Source organism: Lissotriton vulgaris, chromosome 11 (assembly GCF_964263255.1).
Source record: "Lissotriton vulgaris chromosome 11, aLisVul1.2, whole genome shotgun sequence".
Lineage (NCBI taxonomy): Eukaryota > Metazoa > Chordata > Amphibia > Caudata > Salamandridae > Lissotriton > Lissotriton vulgaris.
This window is the reverse complement of record NC_141699.1, coordinates 201,780,349-201,801,902: the sequence shown is the minus strand read 5'-3', so window position 1 is coordinate 201,801,902 and position 21,554 is coordinate 201,780,349. Positions and strand designations below refer to the sequence as shown.

The 21,554-nt window shown below is 42.7% G+C and overlaps 1 protein-coding gene across 1 annotated transcript in view; it reads left to right on the top strand.

Annotated features, from left to right (window-relative positions):
* Window positions 1-21,554, top strand: part of MMAB (metabolism of cobalamin associated B) — an 85,542-nt gene that overhangs the window by 1,264 nt on the left and 62,724 nt on the right. The gene's annotated exons all lie outside the window — the stretch shown is intronic.

Here is a 21,554-nt window from a genome sequence, read left to right as displayed (position 1 = left end):
CAGGCAGCATCCAGATGATCTTTTTTAGCCACTTCAGGATGGTAAAGCAAGTGGCGGTTATCTTGACTGCCTAAGGATGCATTGTAAGCGAGTCATCGATGATGACACCTAAATTGCAGACTTGACAGGAGGGCCGAGGAAGCGCTCCCATCTCACCAGACCAATGTTCTGGGCCCCAGAGATCTTTGTTTTTACCAAGTATCAGGACCTCGGTTTTCTCTCCGTTGAGCTTAAGGTAATTTGTCTGCATCTATGACTCAATTTTACCCAAGCCCAGCTGGAGGGGGAATGACCCGGCCTTACTCTCCATAGAGCGCGAGAAGATAATCTGGGAGTCGTCCGCGTTAGAAAATAGGGACAACCCAGCATCTTCCGCAACATCTGCTAGAGGTCTAGCGTATAGATTGAAGAGTAAAGGACTAAGAATGGAGCCCTGGGGTACCCCATAGGGTGACGGATGGATGTCAGAACAGGCTGTTTGGGAAAAAATTTGAAAAGTGCGATTAGCAAGAAAAGAATTAAGCCACTTTAAGGCTGAGCCGCAGATGCCTAATGATCTTAACATTTTTGCTAGCACGGTGTTAGATACTGTGTAAAATGCTGCACTAAGGTCTAGCAAAATGAGGTAGACCGTGTCTCCAGCGTCCAGATGGGGACACAGCCTTTCCGTTGTTTCTGTACAGAAACCAGCTCTGAAACCCGATTGGGATGGGTGGAGGAACTTTTTGATTTCAACAAAGTCAGTGAGCTGAGAGTGGATATGTTAAGAGTTTTGAGAAGGCTGGCAGCAGAGAATTGGTCGGTAGTTGGAGGGCAAATCGGGGTCAGTGTTGGCCTTTTTCAGGAGGGGGATCACCATTGCGTACTTCCAGTCAGGTGGAACTGTGGCTTCCTGTATGGAGGCATTTAAAAAGTCCATGATGACAAGCAGAGATGGCAGCTAAAGCTGCTTAAGCACAGAAATATGGGAGGAGGAAACAATGGCCTAAGGGAGGCCTATGTGGTCCTCGGGTAGCGCCAGGCTACTGGTTAATTAGTGTAGTGTTAATTCGACGGAACACTTTCACAGTAAGTCCAACCAGGACTCCATAAGCAATGTATGCGGGTACACCAGGTTTTATAGAATGACATCACATTTATTGACCGCATAAATTGAGTACCATTCAGTAAATTAGGAAAAAGTTCTAAAGCTCACACAGAAGAAGTGAAGGTGAGTGAAGTGAAAAGGTGCTTGAGTGACATTTAAAATTTACATTGCATTGACAACATTTATACAAAACTCTAAATTAAACAGATACAATGGGGGGAGTTTTGCTTGTGAGGTCGACGGCGTTTCAATCTTGTTAAATAAAGATCATCATCAGGACGAGAGTGTGAGCGAGTAGAATCTCTGTAGTAGAACCAGCATGCAGATGGTAAAATGACTAGGGCTCCACTTAAGGGTATGTAAAGATTCGAGGCGAGGTGGTCCAAGGGCAATTTCAAAGGCTGCAGGGGCCGTGGCGGGTGGGAGGAGTTGGTAGAGGGAGTGATCCTCGGGGGACGGCCACAGGGTTGGGCAGAAAGGAAGAAGTCACGAAGACAGGAAGACGTCACGAAGCCGGGAAAAAGGATTAATTCCCCAGCAACACACCAACGCGGTGGATTGACTCCAAGTTCCAAAATTGTCCCGCCTGCCGGCTCCAAAACACATTTTTCCCGGCTTTGTGACTTCTTCGTTTCTGCCCAACCCTGTGGCTGTCCCGCGAGGATTACACCCTCTACCAACTCCTCCCACCAGTCACGGCCCCCGCAGCCTTTAAACTGCCATTGGACCGCCTCACCTCGAATCTTTACATACCCTAAAGTGGAGCCCTAGTCATTTTACCATCTGCGTTCTGGTTCTACTACAGAGATTCTACTCGCTCACACTCTCGTCCTGACGATGATCTTTATTTAACAAGATCGAAACGCCGACGACCTCACAACCAAAACTCCTCCATTGTATCTGTTTAATTTGGAGTTTTGTATAAATGTTGTTAATGCGATGTACATTTTAAATGTCACTCAATCACCTTTTCACTTTACACACCTTCACTTCTTCTGTGTGAGCTTTAGAACTTTTTCCTAATTTACAGAATGGTACTCAATTTATGCTGTCAATAAATGTGATGTCATTCCATAAAACCTGGTGTCCCAGCATACATTGATTACGGAGTCCTGGTTGGACTTCCTGTGAAAGTGTTCCATCTGATTAACACTACACTAATTAACCAGTAGCCTGGCACTACCCGAGGACCACATAGGCCTCCCTTAGACCATTGTTTCCTCCCACCATATATATTACTCCGGGTCTGACTACTGGGGTCCCCTTGTTCTTCATACATAAGCACAGAAATAAGCAGAGAGTCCCTGGGTGATCCTGACTTGACACTGGTAGGAGTCCTTTGAAGGAGGCTGCGTTGAGTAGGGACCATGTGTCCAGGTTGTTTGAGGGAGCACAAAGCACCCTGTGCTGGTCAGGGTGGGTATTCACCACGGCGAGTGGTGCAGATACTGATTGGAGGGAATTGGCAGGTTGCAATGGCGAGCGATTATTACATCGCAAGCTCACTATTTCCTAAAATATTTTCTCAACTTAATGGACAAAGAAGGAAGCGAGATCATCGCATTGTCTTTTATTTAGTGGGGTTGGCCTAGATTGGGTAGCGCAACCCGCAAGCTCCTTAACTGAATCAAAACGTGTTTTGGAGCAGTTCAGAGCATCAGAGATGGTTGTAGAGACATACTCAACACGGGCTGATTTGCAGAGGTTGTGGTATACTTTTTTGGCCTTTTTGTAAATAATTTTGGATTCTGGAGCATAGTTCCTTCTCCACCTACTTTCTATTGTTTTACATTTGGCCTTCTCTGTTTTTAGAGTGTCAGTAAACCAGGGCACTGGGGGGGGTGATTATTGCACCTTTTTTGGGAAAGAGGAAGACAGGTGTCGATGGCATTGAGAAGCCATTTTTGCACAGTGTCAAAGAGTGAATTCACCCTTTGTTAAGAGATGGGCATCTTATAGCACAAAATGTTGTTTAAATCAGCCATGTCTAGTTTATTCCAGTTTCTGGTTAGTCTTCAATGTAGGAGTGGTAGACACAGAGTTATCAGGGGGTTCCAGACAAAACCTGGTGTTGTCACTCCTGAATCCACTATAGCTGGTTCAAATGCAGAATCTCGCCTGGCTGACCTTAAAAAAAAAAAAAAGAAAGATCTTTTGTTGTAATATGTTTTGGCCTTTGTATTTAGTCTTATCCACTCCGTTCATGCCTCCATATACTATTGAATGAACAAAAAATTGCCAGTACTGTGCAATAATTTATGCTTATTTGACAAGACGTTGAGCGGAAATTTGCTCAACACAAAGACTACTATTTCAGACTAGAATCTTTTGAAAGATAATTTATTTCATAATTTTTTTGTTTTCTTTTTCTTTTTACTTTCTCATAAAACAAAATATCAATAAACAAGTCAATTTGAACAGGAAGACTAATTACGGATGAGTATTTGCAGTTAACTCATCTAATGTTCAACATATAAATCACACTTGTTTAAAGGTACGTTTCAACACAAAAGAACAGAAAACCAAAGACAATAGGGGTATCAATTCCCAAATCACAATTCACCAATAAGACATGAAAAATGACGCTTTTAGACAACGATTAGACGATAGACAACATGTAGAAATAATGAGGCTAATGAGGAACCTCAATTTAAATTCAAATTATTTCAGATAAGGCCCATTGCAGAATCTCTGCTCTAATCTTAGATGGGCCTATACATCTAAATGAAAGCGTGCCAGATTTGACTTATCTTTTTGCATATACGACCACACACTATGTTTATGCTTTACAATTTTTCAAAAAGAGAGGTTGATCGCAAAAACAGAATAAATCTGAATTAATGAGGAGAAGGGGGGTCGACGCGTTTCGAATCTCTGCGTAAATTCAGAGATTCTCTTCAGGACCAACAGACATGATCTGAAAAACATAAATAAACAAACACTCAATCGAAACCACACATGAGCGACCTTCAACTCACATACGGATCAGCGCATTTTTATGTCATACCTGTATATTCTTGTAAGAGTGTTCAAGTCACAAAGTCTGGAACAGAAAGAATGAACCAATCTAAGTATGTTGCAGTCATTTTTAAAGAGGGTTCAGGCAATATGGGCACAACGAATCCAAAGAGATAGCAACTTACACAATTGATGTATAACATAGTCCAAAGGTTGATTTGAAAGGCAAGTGGGGAATTTAACCCGACTTCTCAGTCGATGTGTAGACAACTTGAATTGGAGACTCATATACAAGGGTAGTTTACACGTTGTCAAAGTGCATTCCAAAAATAACAACAGGCGGCACTCGTACGGAAGGTAGTTTACACGTAGTCAAAGTGTATTTCAAAAATAACAACAGGCGGAGCCAGTGCGGAAAGTCATAGAATGGGGCGTTTAAAAGGGGAAACAGAGCGTCTTTTACCTTCAATAGTTGCTGTGTCCTCCTTCACTCACTCCCGCTTACAGGGAAGACGCCGTCAAGTTTGGCATGTTCAATTCCGCGTTAATCCGGAAATGATTATGAAGTCGGCTAGGTATTCATGGGAATTGTAGTCTCTGCTGAGAATTGTGATTCCTCTAATGCGAGAATACTTCGCGGCTTCGTGTTGTGAATAGTAAAAAACCAGGGGTTTAATGTGTGTGCGCGACGGGCGCCCGAGACATGATTTTGCATAAAAGAATTTATAAGGCAGTTGTAGGCGTTTATGCAGGTTTTGATTATTCATTGACAGTGGTTGTTGTAAACTCGCCACAGTGTTCATGGGAATTGTAGTTAGCAGTGGATAGTTCTAATCTCTGATAAATAATTCCTTGGAAAACTGAAACGAAAAGGATTGACCGATGATCCCTTTGTCATAAAGGGGAGGGGGTGTCTATGTGTGCAAATTCCCTCTCATTAATAAAGGAGCTCATTTAAAATTAAGGATATGCCTCTCAAAAAGGGTGGTGTTGTGCCACTAGAGAGGGGTATTTTCCTCAGTTAGTCAGAAAATGAGGGCTAATAGCCCTACATGAGATGTACAGATTGCCTCACAGGTGGTACAGTTCGGACATCTCGTTCAGGCCTGTAATAGTGGTATTAAACTTCAGGATTAGCATCGCTTCTCTCTGTCTTAGCTTGGCCTCTAAATCGCCACCTCGTGGATCTGGGTCTATTTTAGATATAATTGTCCATTTGAAATCCTCATCCCCATGAGATTCATCATTCCAATGTTGGACCAGTGGAGCTGTTAATACTTTCTTTTTTATACGAGATTTATGTTGTGACATTCTGTGTCTGGCTTCTTGATTCGTTTTTCCAATATATAGCTTGTTACAAGTACAGGTGATAGCATACACTATATTCCGCGTTTTACAGTTGGTAAACTGGTCATGTTTCCATGACACGCCCTCATGTTGGAAGAGGTCGCCTTCGACGGTTGAATTGCAACATACACAAGTGCCGCATTTGTGATGGCCTGTGATTGGAGGTAAGCTTACATAGTCTCGTAAGGTCATTGTCTTAGGTTTGGGTACGGCTGCTCTGACGATCTATTTGGCTATACTTGTATCTTTTTTGAAAGCGAAAAGTGGCACTTCTTTTAGCTGTTCATTGATTTCTTTGACTAAATGCCAGTTTTGATGGATTGTCTTTTTCAAAAAATTGGATGCAGGACAAAAGGTTGACACACAAACCGTCCGGTTCAGTTGTTTCTTCTCTCTCTTTTGAAGAAGTTCTTCACGCGGTGTCCACCACGAACGTTTTATTGCTTGTTTCAGCAATTTGGCTGGGTATCCACGATCTAATAGTCTCTCTTTCAGAATATTAGCATGTAACAGATATTCATCCTTGAAGGTACAATTTCTCCGTATTCGGAGGAATTGTCCTATTGGTAAGTTTTGTTTTAAGTTTCTCGGATGATTGCTGGAGTAGTCCAAAGCCTTGTTTCGGTCAGATTTCTTCCGATACAAAGTTGTTACTAATTGACCATTTGAGCAGTAAATTTCGACATCTAAGAAAGAGAGGCGTGTTCTCGATGACTCAAGACTAAATTTAATGTCTCTTGTTCTCTCATTGAGCCATGTGTGAAACAGTCCCAGCTGTTCCTTGTTCCCAGTCCATGTGAAGAACACATCGTCAATGAATCGGACCCAACCTCCAATCCACTCAAGGAAGGGGTTGTTGTTGTAAATAAATGTGTCCTCATACTGACTCATGTATAATATAGCCAGCTCAGGGGCAAAAGGACACCCCATTGCCACTCCCTTGATTTGGAAGTAGAAGTCCTCTTTGAACTTAAAGTAGTTCTTGGTAAGGGCCATTTTTGCTAATTCCTAAAGGAATTCTGTTGGAATTTTAGATGGCATATCTCGTTTATTCAGGAATATCTCTAAGACTTCTAAAGCTTGATCTTGGGGGATTTGGGTATACAATGAAACCATGTCCATACTAACTAGAAGGTCATGTTCTGGATTGAATGGAAGTTCATGCAATCTATTCAAAAAGTCCGTTGTGGCGGCGCTTTACAAGATGATGGCGTTACCACGCTTCTTGTATGTCCTCGACAATTCACCCTATCCAGTGCCACCCAAATTCTTCCAAAAAGTAGCGGCTCTGGTCTCCAACCTACTTTGGGGCAACCTCCCGGCGAGAGTGGCACAATCCAAGCTACACAGAGACTGGTATAGCGGGGGCATTGCGCTACCGAATTTAAAACTGTATTATTGGGCGGCACAATTGAGGCCCATTAACCAATGGATGCACGCACCACATACCGAGCCAGCATTTCATTCAGACAGGGAGCAGTTGGGCGCTGATACTCTGTTGGGTCCACTGTATGATCACCGAAAGGTGCGCACTCTGGTCGGCCCCACCAAGTTAACGGTGCAGATATGGCACGCAGCTACGGCAGCTCTGGGCTGGAAGGGGAGAATCACGAGGATGACTCCGCTGTGGGACTCTTGCGCATTGGGCAACCTGAGGAACACCAAGGGGTTCGCACAATGGGACACAATAGGCATCTCCGTGGTGGGTGACCTATGGGAGAGAAATGAAGTGATCCCCTTTACCCGCCTAAAAGAACTATATGAGCTCAACGACAGGGAACTCTATAGGTACATTCAGGTCCGTCACGCACTGCTTGCAGCCATTTTAGCAGACACACTACTCCCAGAGTCCTCACCCTTGGAAGATCGCCTACTCACGGATTACATGTTAGAGCGGGCAACATCCCTCACTTACCGTAAGCTACTCAATAACAGCCCTGAACCCACATCACACCTGAAAGAGAAATGGGAGGGGGAGGTTAACGACATGGATGAACACGAATGGAACGCAGCACTTGGGTCCCCTAAAGAAATAGGCATCTCGGCACGCATGCGACTGGTGCAATTTAAGATCCTGCACAGGGTTTACTATACAAGGAAAATGCTGCATCGCATACACAGGGCGCCCCATCCCTATTGTCTGCGTGGGTGTGGGGAAGAAGGCACGTTCTTCCATACCATATGGCACTGCCCCAAGATCCAGGACTACTGGAAACAAGTACTCCGCACACTTTCACAGGCACTAGATCACTCCATATTACCTGACCCGAGGAGGTGCTTGCTAAATATATGGGAACCTACTGACTTGACCCGATACGAGCAACTTTGGGTCACGGCGGGGCTCATGGTAGCGAAACGCGACATAGCACAGCGCTGGGGGGCAGCAGAACTCCCAACCAAGTCCCAGTGGTGCTTGAACATGGATCGAGTGATGTTGACCGAGCGAGCAGTGTACATCAACCGAGCCTGCCCCGGCAAATGGAATAAAATATGGCTGAAATGGAATGAGTACAGGGGGGACATCTGTGAACCCTTGCGAGAGGATGATCTGGATGAATCAGACGAGGAGGGCGAGGAGGGCTAAACCTGGGCGGGAGGGGGGAGTGTGGGGGAGGCCTGGGCTGCTGCGGGAGGTTTCCACTTAGAGCTGAGGCAGATGAGTCACAGGGGGTAGGGACGAGTGGGGCACGTAGAGGCATGCGTGCACTGTGTAGGGCTGTCAGGTTCCCATATTCCCAAGAGACACTAGAGACTTGAAATGCACTGATTCGTGTCAGACCACACTGTCATTCCTAACTGTTGTTCTTATGAGTTTGTTATTTTTCAAAAAACGAAAAAACTCCATCAAAACCTCAATTCCTGCATTGGACAATTGCTCAACTGGCAATTTTATTTTTTCAGCACGCTCCGTCACGAATTTTATTGTTACTGAAGTATTATTATCCTTCTTGCTGAAAATCTCTATATACAACGATCCTCTGATAGCGGCCGGCCCTCAGGGTTGTATGCGTTCCGCTGTGTAATATGCAAAGTGCAATAAAGGTTTTGGGAAAAAAAGTCCGTTGTGTCTTGAAGGAAAGACTTGACCTTGGTGCAAAAAGGTTTAAGGAAGAAGTCAATGAACTTAGAAACTGGTTCAAAGAGTGAACCACAACCCGAAATAATCGGTCTCCCCGGTGGCTTTTGCTCGTTCTTATGTACCTTGGGGAGTACATAGAACAAAGGGATCCGTGAGTGTTTATTGGAAAGATAGTTGTATTCTTGTTTACCCAAAAAGCCTTGTTCCAGTCCTCTGGTCAAAATGTTTGATAATGCGTTTTGGAGTTCCTTTGTTGGATCATAATTGATTTTTCGATAGCACTGATCATCAGTCAACTGTCTTGTAGCCTCTGCCACGTATTCCGTTGTTCCCCAGATGACGATAGATCCGCCTTTGTCGGCTTGTTTTACTATAATGCTTGCGTCATTTTTGATTGAAAGCAATGCTTGTTTTTGTTCACGAGATAAATTTGGTGAAACAAATCCTTTATTCCTTTTCTCATGAGAGGCGATAGCGGATAACACTGTTTTTTCAAAGTACAAAACCTCCTTGGGTAATTTGTGGATGGGTGGAGTGAAATTGGATTAGTTCCTTAATCCAGTAGTCTCTGTTTGTGTACCCATTTCTTTTTCTGCGAAGAAAATGATTAGACGTATCTTACGACAAAATTCAATGAACTCTAACTTGAGCCTCACAAAGTCGGTAGCTTTAGATGGTACAAAAGTGAGTCCTTTTTGAAGCGCACTTATTTCACTTGAGGTAAGTAGTTTATTTGAGAGATTGTAAATGGACGTTTTGTTCAATTCTTGTAATTTTGTTTCCTTTTTGACATTTCCCAAGGTTGTTGGAATCTTGTTTTGCCTCTGGTTTTTTGTTGGTCCTGTTCTAAAAAAGGTTGTTGTTGTTGTTGTTGTAAATTCGCTTGTTGGTAGTTAGAGCGGAATCGTTGTTGGTATTGATTTTGATTTTGATACCCGCCTCTCCGTGTAAATTGAGGACGCGAGTTGCCCTGATCAGACTCACTACCTGCCGATGACGACGAGGTGTCTGAAAAAGTCAAATATTTTGTGCGTGATCGTCCTTGATTGTCCGGGAGAAAACGACGTGACTCTGGGCGCGAATAAAAATCTTGTTGAAGATAAGGATATGCTTTTTCGTAAGTGAAGTTACGTTTATCTCGGTCGAAATTGCTTTCCTTTTGCTGTACTGTAAAATCTTTAAATTCAAGAATCTCCTTTTCAACTTTATCAAGTAAACTTTTTGAGTCCTGGATCAAAGGGTTTGCTTTTATTTCGGCTTCAAGGGCTTCTATTTCTTCCAGTTGGAGTTTAGATAATCTCTGTGCTGTTTCTATAGTTAGCACCATAAGGTCTCTACTGCATTTCGTTTCGATGTAACTGAAACCTTTCTTATAAATAGCGTCTTCCGTGAAAATCACCGGTATGTTTTTTACAATAAGGCCAGATGGTATTGTGCCAGACCTGAGGTATTGAAGTAGGTAATGGCCATGTAAGTCTGTGCGAATTTGTTTTTTCTTTATACGTATTAGCTTGTCCGATTCGTTGTTTGTTTGAGCACTACTACTTAAGGTAGCTGATCCGAACTGAGGAGGGTCTCTCAATAGGTTCTTTATGTGTTCTTCACTGTAGGCGAATGTTTGTTCCTCTGACATTATAAGGATGTTAACAAGTCAATGGTGGTGTGCTAACCAGATCATACAACACTTCATTCAAAAATTGCAATCCATTCAGACATACAATACCTTCATACAAGTCAACATATACTAGACACAAATAATAAAGGAACATAAATCAGGTTTAAACACAGGGGGCCAGAATTAGGTCACCGTGGGTGAAGAATTCTTATTTTATCTACACTATTGTGATTGAAAACCTCGCGAGCCAGCGCCCGCTAACGTACTATGTAACAAAGAGGGTTTTGGCAAAAGCACAGTAAGGCTGTGCCAGATACAGAATGAACAAAAAATTGCCAGTACTGTGCAATAATTTATGCTTATTTGACAAGACGTTGAGCGGAAATTTGCTCAATCCAAAGACCACTATTTCAGTCTAGAATCTTTTGAAAGATAATTTATTTCATAAATTTTTTGTTTTCTTTTTCTTTTTACTTTCTCATAAAACAAAATATCAATAAACAAGTCAATTTGAACAGGAAGACTAATTACGGATGAGTATTTGCAGTTAACTCATCTAATGTTCAACATATAAATCACACTTGTTTAAAGGTACGTTTCAACACAAAAGAACAGAAAACCAAAGATAATAGGGGTATCAATTCCCAAATCACAATTCACCAATAAGACATGAAAAATGACGCTTTTAGACAACGATTAGACGATAGACAACATGTAGAAATAATGAGGCTAATGAGGAACCTCAATTTAAATTCAAATTATTTCAGATAAGGCCCATTGCAGAATCTCTGCTCTAATCTAAGATGGGCCTATACATCTAAATGAAAGCGTGCCAGATTTGACTTATCTTTTTGCATATACGACCACACACTATGTTTATGCTTTACAATTTTTCAAAAAGAGAGGTTGATCGCAAAAACAGAATAAATCTGAATTAATGAGGAGAAGGGGGGTCGACGCGTTTCGAATCTCTGCGTAAATTCAGAGATTCTCTTCAGGACCAACAGACCTGATCTGAAAAACATAAATAAACAAACACTCAATCGAAACCACACATGAGCGACCTTCAACTCACATACGGATCAGCGCATTTTTATGTCATACCTGTATATTCTTGTAAGAGTGTTCAAGTCACAAAGTCTGGAACAGAAAGAATGAACCAATCTAAGTATGTTGCAGTCATTTTTAAAGAGGGTTCAGGCAATATGGGCACAACGAATCCAAAGAGATAGCAACTTACACAATTGATGTATAACATAGTCCAAAGGTTGATTTGAAAGGCAAGTGGGGAATTTAACCCGACTTCTCAGTCGATGTGTAGACAACTCCTGAAAATAACAAGCAATTGTGTGATTAACAAGGCGTGTTGGACGCTAGACCGGTCAATCACGTTTCATCAGGAACGAGTCAAATGTTCTTATTGAATTGGAGACTCATATACAAGGGTAGTTTACACGTAGTCAAAGTGCATTCCAAAAATAACAACAGGCGGCACTCGTACGGAAGATAGTTAACACGTAGTCAAAGTGTATTTCAAAAATAACAACAGGCGGAGCCCGTGCGGAAAGTCATAGAATTGGGCGTTTAAAAGGGGAAACGGAGCGTCTTTTACCTTCAATAGTTGCTGTGTCCTCCTTCACTCACTCCCGCTTACAGGGAAGACACCGTCAAGTTTGGCATGTTCAATTCCGCGTTAATCCGGAAATGATTATGAAGTCGGCTAGGTATTCATGGGAATTGTAGTCTCTGCTGAGAATTGTGATTCATCTTATGCGAGAATACTTCGCGGCTTCGTGTTGTGAATAGTAAAAAACCAGGGGTTTAATGTGTGTGCGCGACGGGCGCCCGAGACGTGATTTTGCATAAAAGAATTTATAAGGCAGTTGTAGGCGTTTATGCAGGTTTTGATTATTCATTGACAGTGGTTGTTGTTGTAAACTCGCCACAGTGTTCATGGGAATTGTAGTTAGCAGTGGATAGTTCTAATCTCTGATAAATTAATTCCTTGGAAAACTGAAACGAAAAGGATTGACCGATGATCCCTTTGTCATAAATGAGGATTTCAAATGGACAATTATATCTAAAATAGACCCAGATCCACGAGGTGGCGATTTAGAGGCCAAGCTAAGACAGAGAGAAGCGATGCTAATCCTGAAGTTTAATACCACTATTACAGGCCTGAACGAGATGTCCGAACTGTACCACCTGTGAGGCAATCTGTACATCTCATGTAGGGCTATTAGCCCTCATTTTCTGACTAACTGAGGAAAATACCCCTCTCTAGTGGCACAACGCCACCCTTTTTGAGAGGCATATCCTTAATTTTAAATGAGCTCCTTTATTAATGAGAGGGAATTTGCACACATAGACACCCCCTCCCCTTTATGACAAAGGGATCATCGGTCAATCCTTTTCGTTTCAGTTTTCCAAGGAATTATTTATCAGAGATTAGAACTATCCACTGCTAACTACAATTCCCATGAACACTGTGGCGAGTTTACAACAACAACCACTGTCAATGAATAATCAAAACCTGCATAAACGCCTACAACTGCCTTATAAATTCTTTTATGCAAAATCACGTTTCGGGCGCCCGTCACGCACACACATTAAACACCTGGTTTTTTACTATTCACAACACGAAGCCGCGAAGTATTCTCGCATTAGAGGAATCACAATTCTCAGCAGAGAATACAATTCCCATGAATACTTAGCCGACTTCATAATCATTTCCGGATTAACGCGGAATTGAACATGCCAAACTTGACGGCGTCTTCCCTGTAAGCGGGAGTGAGTGAAGGAGGACACAGCAACTATTGAAGGTAAAAGACGCTCCGTTTCCCCTTTTAAACGCCCCATTCTATGACTTTCCGCACGGGCTCCGCCTGTTGTTATTTTTGAAATACACTTTGACTACGTGTAAACTACCCTTGTATATGAGTCTCCAATTCAATAAGAACATTTGACTCGTTCCTGATGAAACGTGATTGACCGGTCTAGCGTCCAACACGCCTTGTTAATCACACAATTGCTTGTTATTTTCAGGAGTTGTCTACACATCGACTGAGAAGTCGGGTTAAATTCCCCACTTGCCTTTCAAATCAACCTTTGGACTATGTTATACATCAATTGTGTAAGTTGCTATCTCTTTGGATTCGTTGTGCCCATATTGCCTGAACCCTCTTTAAAAATGACTGCAACATACTTCGATTGGTTCATTCTTTCTGTTCCAGACTTTGTGACTTGAACACTCTTACGAGAATATACAGGTATGACATAAAAATGCGCTGATCCGTATGTGAGTTGAAGGTCGCTCATGTGTGGTTTCGATTGAGTGTTTGTTTATTTATGTTTTTCAGATCATGTCTGTTGGTCCTGAAGAGAATCTCTGAATTTACGCAGAGATTCGAAACGCGTCGACCCCCCTTCTCCTCATTAATTCAGATTTATTCTGTTTTTGCGATCAACCTCTCTTTTAGAAAAATTGTAAAGCATAAACATAGTGTGTGGTCGTATATGCAAAAAGATAAGTCAAATCTGGCACGCTTTCATTTAGATGTATAGGCCCATCTTAGATTAGAGCAGAGATTCTGCAATGGGCCTTATCTGAAATAATTTGAATTTAAATTGAGGTTCCTCATTAGCCTCATTATTTTTACATGTTGTCTATCGTCTAATCGTTGTCTAAAAGCGTCATTTTTCATGTCTTATTGGTGAATTGTGATTTGGGAATTGATACCCCTATTGTCTTTGGTTTTCTGTTCTTTTGTGTTGAAACGTACCTTTAAACAAGTGTGATTTATATGTTGAACATTAGATGAGTTAACTGCAAATACTCATCCGTAATTAGTCTTCCTGTTCAAATTGACTTGTTTATTGATATTTTGTTTTATGAGAAAGTAAAAAGAAAACAAAAAATTTATGAAATAAATTATCTTTCAAAAGATTCTAGAATGAAATAGTGGTCTTTGGGTTGAGCAAATTTCCGCTCAACGTCTTGTCAAATAAGCATAAATTATTGCACAGTACTGGCAATTTTTTGTTCATTCTGTATCTGGCACAGCCTTACTGTGCTTTTGCCAAAACACTCTTTGGTACATAGTCCATATACTATTGACCACGGTCTTTGGTAGTGTCCAACATGCCCTGAGTGCATATTGTTGTATTTGGCCATGTCATGTGCCCAGTTCTCCTGTTTCCAGAATCCACAGGGTGTAGTCTTTGGCTGTAACCACCTTGCACGGGCTATGGACATTGGCTACAATCACCCGCCTCACATCACACTCCGTGTGACTCAACGAGGCTGAACATCATGCCTTCATTGAACCTAAATGGTTCTCCCCTCAACTCCAGTTTCGGTGATGATCGGCATCATTTAGGTTCAAGAAGGCATGAACCCTTGACGAATGTTTGAAAACAAGGGAGTGCCCTACCTACCTACCTCCCTCCCTCCCTTCCTTAGCCCAATGAAGTTTAGCTAACTCCTTAAATTGGGTGGAAATGAACTAGTTTAAGAGCCAGGTATGAGAGAGCCTGTTGCCTCTACATATGTGTTGCGTGTTAGTGAGTGCACATGTGATGGGGATCCTTTAGCCCCGAAAAAGGAAGTTGACCCCATGGGCAATTTCAAGGCTGAAACATGTTTGCAAGAAAACATGGATGCCCGGAAACATTACTTTCAGTAGACCTCCAAGGCTAATTATTTTTAACCATGTCAGGGTACCTACAAAATGAAGAGTTCTTTTTGGGTATACCCATAGCCATTTTTAACTGATCTTAATCCCTGTTTCTATGAAGTTGATAGATATCTTTAAACTCCTGAATATGGTTGAGTTGACCCAGGTGGAACGATTACACATGCCACAATCAGTATTGAGTGTGATGTCCACATCCAATTTCTCTTGACATCTGCGTCACCACTGGTGACAGTGACATCCTTCTCATATAAAAATACCTACATATCTAGTACATATGAATTTGAATAGTTAGGGAGGACTGTGCATAGGTAGTTTAACCCCTCTCAGCCTCTTCTTGTGATATAGAGAATTTCAGCAATACCATCCGGCAAAACACCTGGTCTAAACTGCTTCCCTCTGGATTTAAAAAAAAAGTATTCCTCACTGCTACTGCCATACCTCTTGACGAGTTACCTGGAAACGTTGGAGACAGGAGAGTTTCCGTACGACCTAAGCAGTGCCACTGTTGCGGTGTAAAAGCACCACTTGTCTGGGCCCTTTAGAGGCATTTTAATACACCCCTTCACACTCACACTTTCAAAAAACCCGCTCCACTGTAATCGGGTGTTGTAGCACAGCTGGGTTGTATTTGGCAACCCAGCTGAGAACCCAATGATGAAGCATGCTACCAACTAGGTTGGTGGGTGAGGGTTCTTTTAACAACCTTAATGTTTTCCTGCACTCTAATCTCCAATAATGAATAGGACATTCCTCATGGAATAACATAGGAGTCTGTCCAAGTTGGTTTTTCAATTAACATTTGGGGAAGAGGACATACCCCTTTGGATGTATGTCGTTAGAACGCGCGCGTTACCACGACCTACTATTACAACGTGGTCGTAACAACGAAAGTTGTTACCACGCATTGCGCTGGGGGGGCGCAAAATTAAATAATTTAATTTACTATTCCAACACCAGTCCTTGTGGATAGTAGGGAAGGTGTTGGGATAGTAAATTAAATTATTTCCTATCCTTGAGCGCCCCCCAGCGCATTGCGTGGTAACAACTTTCGTTGTTACGACCCCGTTGTGATGGTAGGTCGTGGTAACGCACGCGTTGTAAACGTTGCATACCTACCCCTTTCCTTCCTTCCTCTCTCCTTTGTTTAACCCGTTTACCGCGGCCGTTATTTCGGCACAGTGCGGGTGTTCTAAGGAGTGGGCGGCACCGCGTCGGCCGTTGGCCGTTCGCAGCACCAGCCAGGTAGTGCTCACGACGGGAGCACAGATGGGGTTAAAGCGGTCATTCTTAAGCCAGGAGCACACTCACAGCACAGGTCAATCATGGTCATAAATATAGAAACCAAAATACTCATTAAGGTTTTGGCAACCAGGTTAGTGGGTAGAATTCGTAGCCTGATTGATTATGATCAGAACCGGTTCATGCCCAGCAGGGGCGGTAAGCACTGTTTCCAGGCTCCAGGTAATCTTCACACATACACATAGGCTGCATGGAGATGCATCTCTGCTTTTGTCAACTTTGAGTAGGGCTTTGACAATGTGCAATGACCCTTTATGTTCCAAATCCTAGAGAATATGGATTTTGGGCAATGTTTCCTTGGCTTTGTGCAAGCCATGTGCTCCTCTCCATGGGCCCCAGTCAAAGTTAACGGTGCACTATCAGCTCCTCTTCACATAAATAGCGACACACGCCAGGGATGCACACTCTCCCCACTCCTCTTTGTATTAGTTGTTGAACCTCTGGCAGAGTGTATTAGGCGCATTGTGGATTTGTGGGGTTTCCGTTGGTCGTGGGGATAGGGGAGTCAATATATGCGGACAACCTCCTATTTGTGCACCAACCTCCACTTTCTACCCCTAGAATAGTTTGTATATTCTGGATCTGTGTCGATGCATCATGCCTCAGGGTGAATTGGGGGAAGTCGAAGCGCATGCACTTGGTGGGTCAAACTCCATTTAACGACCACATTTCATAATTGAAAATGGTCCCAACCCATTTCAAATTCCTAGGCATGATGAGCTCCCCTGACCAGAGACTTAGCTGGAGTTTTATATCACCCTACTGTTAAGCTGGGTTCAAAGAGACTTAGACATCTGGGCCAAACTCCCACTCCCCTTTATTGGACATGGGGCTGTCTTCAAAATGGGTGCACTGCCTCGTATCCTATATACTCTCCAAAATTACCCAGACTTGCTTACCTGACATTCCTTCCAGAAACCTGAATTACACACTAGTGCAAATCCTATGGGCAGGTGGATCTCCAAAGATATCTTTATCCAAATGCATGCAGGCAATGTACAACGGTGGGCTAGGAATCCCCTATCTCCAATTTTACTACTGGGTATCCCAGCTTATGGCATTAAATGACTGGTTTTTCTGCGACAGGGGAGGCTCAGCTGTATGCCTTGGGCTCCTTATATACAGTCATGCAATGTATATACTCTCCTGCACGGGGTTCGAATCCCCTACATATTGCCCAGAACCACTATAATTCCACTTGAATGTTGGAAGGCTGAAGTCAAACACATTGGCTGGCAGTGCAAAGTAACGGCTGAAACCCCACTTTGGCACAACACCCTCGTTAAGCATGTGACTGCACGAATTTCATGTCTGGGATCTCATTGGTATATCCAAGCTGGGAGACAAACCACCTAAAATCCTTCGAACAGCTATCAGTTGAATATTCAGTCCACAAAAGTTAGTTCTTCAGATACCTACAGCTTAGTAGTGCCCTAGACTCCTGCTAAGCGGACTTGGCGAAACTACCCGAGATCTACTCTTTGAAGGCAAATATCACTATGTAGCAAGTCGACCAGAAAGAGACACCACGTGTAATATCAGTATCCAATTGTCAGCTCTCCAACTTATTTGTCCACCTTAGATAAACATGGAGGGAAGAGTTGGAGGAACTGGATAATGACAAGAGGACTGAGGATAAGATGGCTCCCTGAGTGTTGGCGGTCTCGGCCCGGCTCAGACTCATACAATTCAAATATTTACACAGCATGTGCATTCATCCCTCCAGGCAATGGCAGATTGGTAGATCAGCTTTGCCCACATGCAGGCGATGTACCAACACCGAGGGCACTTTCCTGCATGTATAATGGGGCTGTTTCTGTGTTCGAATACATGCACACCTGGAAAGTGTATTGGGTTACACCTTTCTACTGGAACAAAAGGCAGCCTTACTGAGGATTATGGAAATGTGGAAGGGTGGACGTAGTGCGCAAACATTTGTTTAGAATGGGCTGTCTGATAGCCAAGTGGGATATCTATAGGAAATGGCAGAATGTGTCCCACTAGCCCCTACTTTCATCAAATGGTGGGAAAGGATGGACAGATGTGCCCTGGCAGAGGAAGTAATGTATAAAGCTAGAGGTTGCCCCGTGAATAACAGCGGATCTGGGGCAGGTGGGCTAGTCACAATGTTGTTTTATAAACATGGCTTAGTTTACCTGTCCCAATATGCCTTTTCATTTGTTGGAACAGGAGGGTGGAATTCTTGGGCCTCTGCATGGGAAGGATTGTAGGTGGGATGGAATACAGATGCAAAGTGTTTATGCTATGCCCTTACCACATCACTTGTGTGTGTGTGTGTGTGTGTGTGTGTCTGTGTGTCTGTGTGTATATATATATATATATATATATACTGTTTAATATAGTTGAAATGCAAATAAAAATTATATAAAAAGTAATAACTGTGAGAGCTGCCAGCTCTAACTAGTCTCCTTCTGAACAGGGATTGCATTGGTTGTATAGCCATTGCTTCTTATCTGGCTTTGGAGTTAGTGTAGAGTTGTTAAACTATCTTCAGGAAGATGTCTCCCACGCCTATTTGTCCTATACTGCAAAGACATAGTCCAGTTTCTTGAAATCAAAAACCTTCTCTTCATCTAGAAAAAATGCTGCCGCTTTACATCGGGGATCAGCCATGTAAAAATGCTAAATAGGGCTCTCAAATTATGCGGTGTAAAACTGCCATGGATAAAAGCAGACTGCTCCAGAAGTACTAATCCAATCATAAACCAGGTTATATGACTGGCCAAAACTTTTGCTAAGATTTTAAAATTAGTCTTAACCAACAATAAAGAGACACATCGTGAGGTTTGTTCGATTTGTTAGATATAAGGTCATAACCACAACTGCTTCTCTTAGTTAGGGGGACTGCCCTTCCAGTCAACTCTTCAAATAAAGTTATTATATATGTTGCTAGCACACTTGCATATTCTTTATGAAAGTCAGCGGTGAGACAGTCTCTTTCCGGTGCTCACCCACCTGTTGTATGTCTTATTGTTCATTTGAACTCAAGGAGATCATGGAGCCATTAGTCCTTCTCTATTTGTGTTCTTCAACCATGCCATTGTTAATGCTCTTATGTTTTATCTCGTCCCCAATTGAAATTTTACAGGAAACATTGAATTCACCATAGTATTGCTGAAATCCTTCTACTGTTAATTATATAGCATCTGACCATATATCTCTCCAACCATTTGGGCCACCACAGCCGTGCAAGTCTTCCTCCAGGACTCTCTTGCGCCCCCATAAGCTTTCACCATCGCATTTTTCCCTCTGAAGTTAACGTCCCTGTCTTCCATCTCATGATACTGACATTCTTGTAGATAGCAGTGAGTGAGCAACTGACCATACACTGTCTGGTCATGGATCCTTTCTAACAACACCAATTCTCATTCCAGGCCTTACAATCTATGACAAGTTTTTTAGCACATCTACATGTCTAGCAACGAATTCCCTTCTAATATAGGCTTTAAATCTCTTCCTACACTGCTTCAAAATGTTCACAGAACCGACATTAAGCTTAAAGCATTCATTTGTTGCAGTATGAATTTATATGGTGAGTGTGGTATGCATTTGAAGATGGAGTAGGCTAGAAAGGTGGATAGAAGGGTGATGATGCAAATTTCCGCTCAACGTCTTGTCAAATAAGCATAAATTATTGCACAGTACTGGCAATTTTTTGTTCATTCTGTATCTGGCACAGCCTTACTGTGCTTTTGCCAAAACACTCTTTGGTACATAGTCCATATACTATTGACCACGGTCTTTGGTAGTGTCCAACATGCCCTGAGTGCATATTGTTGTATTTGGCCATGTCATGTGCCCAGTTCTCCTGTTTCCAGAATCCACAGGGTGTAGTCTTTGGCTGTAACCACCTTGCACGGGCTATGGACATTGGCTACAATCACCCGCCTCACATCACACTCCGTGTGACTCAACGAGGCTGAACATCATGCCTTCATTGAACCTAAATGGTTCTCCCCTCAACTCCAGTTTCGGTGATGATCGGCATCATTTAGGTTCAAGAAGGCATGAACCCTTGACGAATGTTTGAAAACAAGGGAGTGCCCTACCTACCTACCTCCCTCCCTCCCTTCCTTAGCCCAATGAAGTTTAGCTAACTCCTTAAATTGGGTGGAAATGAACTAGTTTAAGAGCCAGGTATGAGAGAGCCTGTTGCCTCTACATATGTGTTGCGTGTTAGTGAGTGCACATGTGATGGGGATCCTTTAGCCCCGAAAAAGGAAGTTGACCCCATGGGCAATTTCAAGGCTGAAACATGTTTGCAAGAAAACATGGATGCCCGGAAACATTACTTTCAGTAGACCTCCAAGGCTAATTATTTTTAACCATGTCAGGGTACCTACAAAATGAAGAGTTCTTTTTGGGTATACCCATAGCCATTTTTAACTGATCTTAATCCCTGTTTCTATGAAGTTGATAGATATCTTTAAACTCCTGAATATGGTTGAGTTGACCCAGGTGGAACGATTACACATGCCACAATCAGTATTGAGTGTGATGTCCACATCCAATTTCTCTTGACATCTGCGTCACCACTGGTGACAGTGACATCCTTCTCATATAAAAATACCTACATATCTAGTACATATGAATTTGAATAGTTAGGGAGGACTGTGCATAGGTAGTTTAACCCCTCTCAGCCTCTTCTTGTGATATAGAGAATTTCAGCAATACCATCCGGCAAAACACCTGGTCTAAACTGCTTCCCTCTGGATTTAAAAAAAAAGTATTCCTCACTGCTACTGCCATACCTCTTGACGAGTTACCTGGAAACGTTGGAGACAGGAGAGTTTCCGTACGACCTAAGCAGTGCCACTGTTGCGGTGTAAAAGCACCACTTGTCTGGGCCCTTTAGAGGCATTTTAATACACCCCTTCACACTCACACTTTCAAAAAACCCGCTCCACTGTAATCGGGTGTTGTAGCACAGCTGGGTTGTATTTGGCAACCCAGCTGAGAACCCAATGATGAAGCATGCTACCAACTAGGTTGGTGGGTGAGGGTTCTTTTAACAACCTTAATGTTTTCCTGCACTCTAATCTCCAATAATGAATAGGACATTCCTCATGGAATAACATAGGAGTCTGTCCAAGTTGGTTTTTCAATTAACATTTGGGGAAGAGGACATACCCCTTTGGATGTATGTCGTTAGAACGCGCGCGTTACCACGACCTACTATTACAACGTGGTCGTAACAACGAAAGTTGTTACCACGCATTGCGCTGGGGGGGCGCAAAATTAAATAATTTAATTTACTATTCCAACACCAGTCCTTGTGGATAGTAGGGAAGGTGTTGGGATAGTAAATTAAATTATTTCCTATCCTTGAGCGCCCCCCAGCGCATTGCGTGGTAACAACTTTCGTTGTTACGACCCCGTTGTGATGGTAGGTCGTGGTAACGCACGCGTTGTAAACGTTGCATACCTACCCCTTTCCTTCCTTCCTCTCTC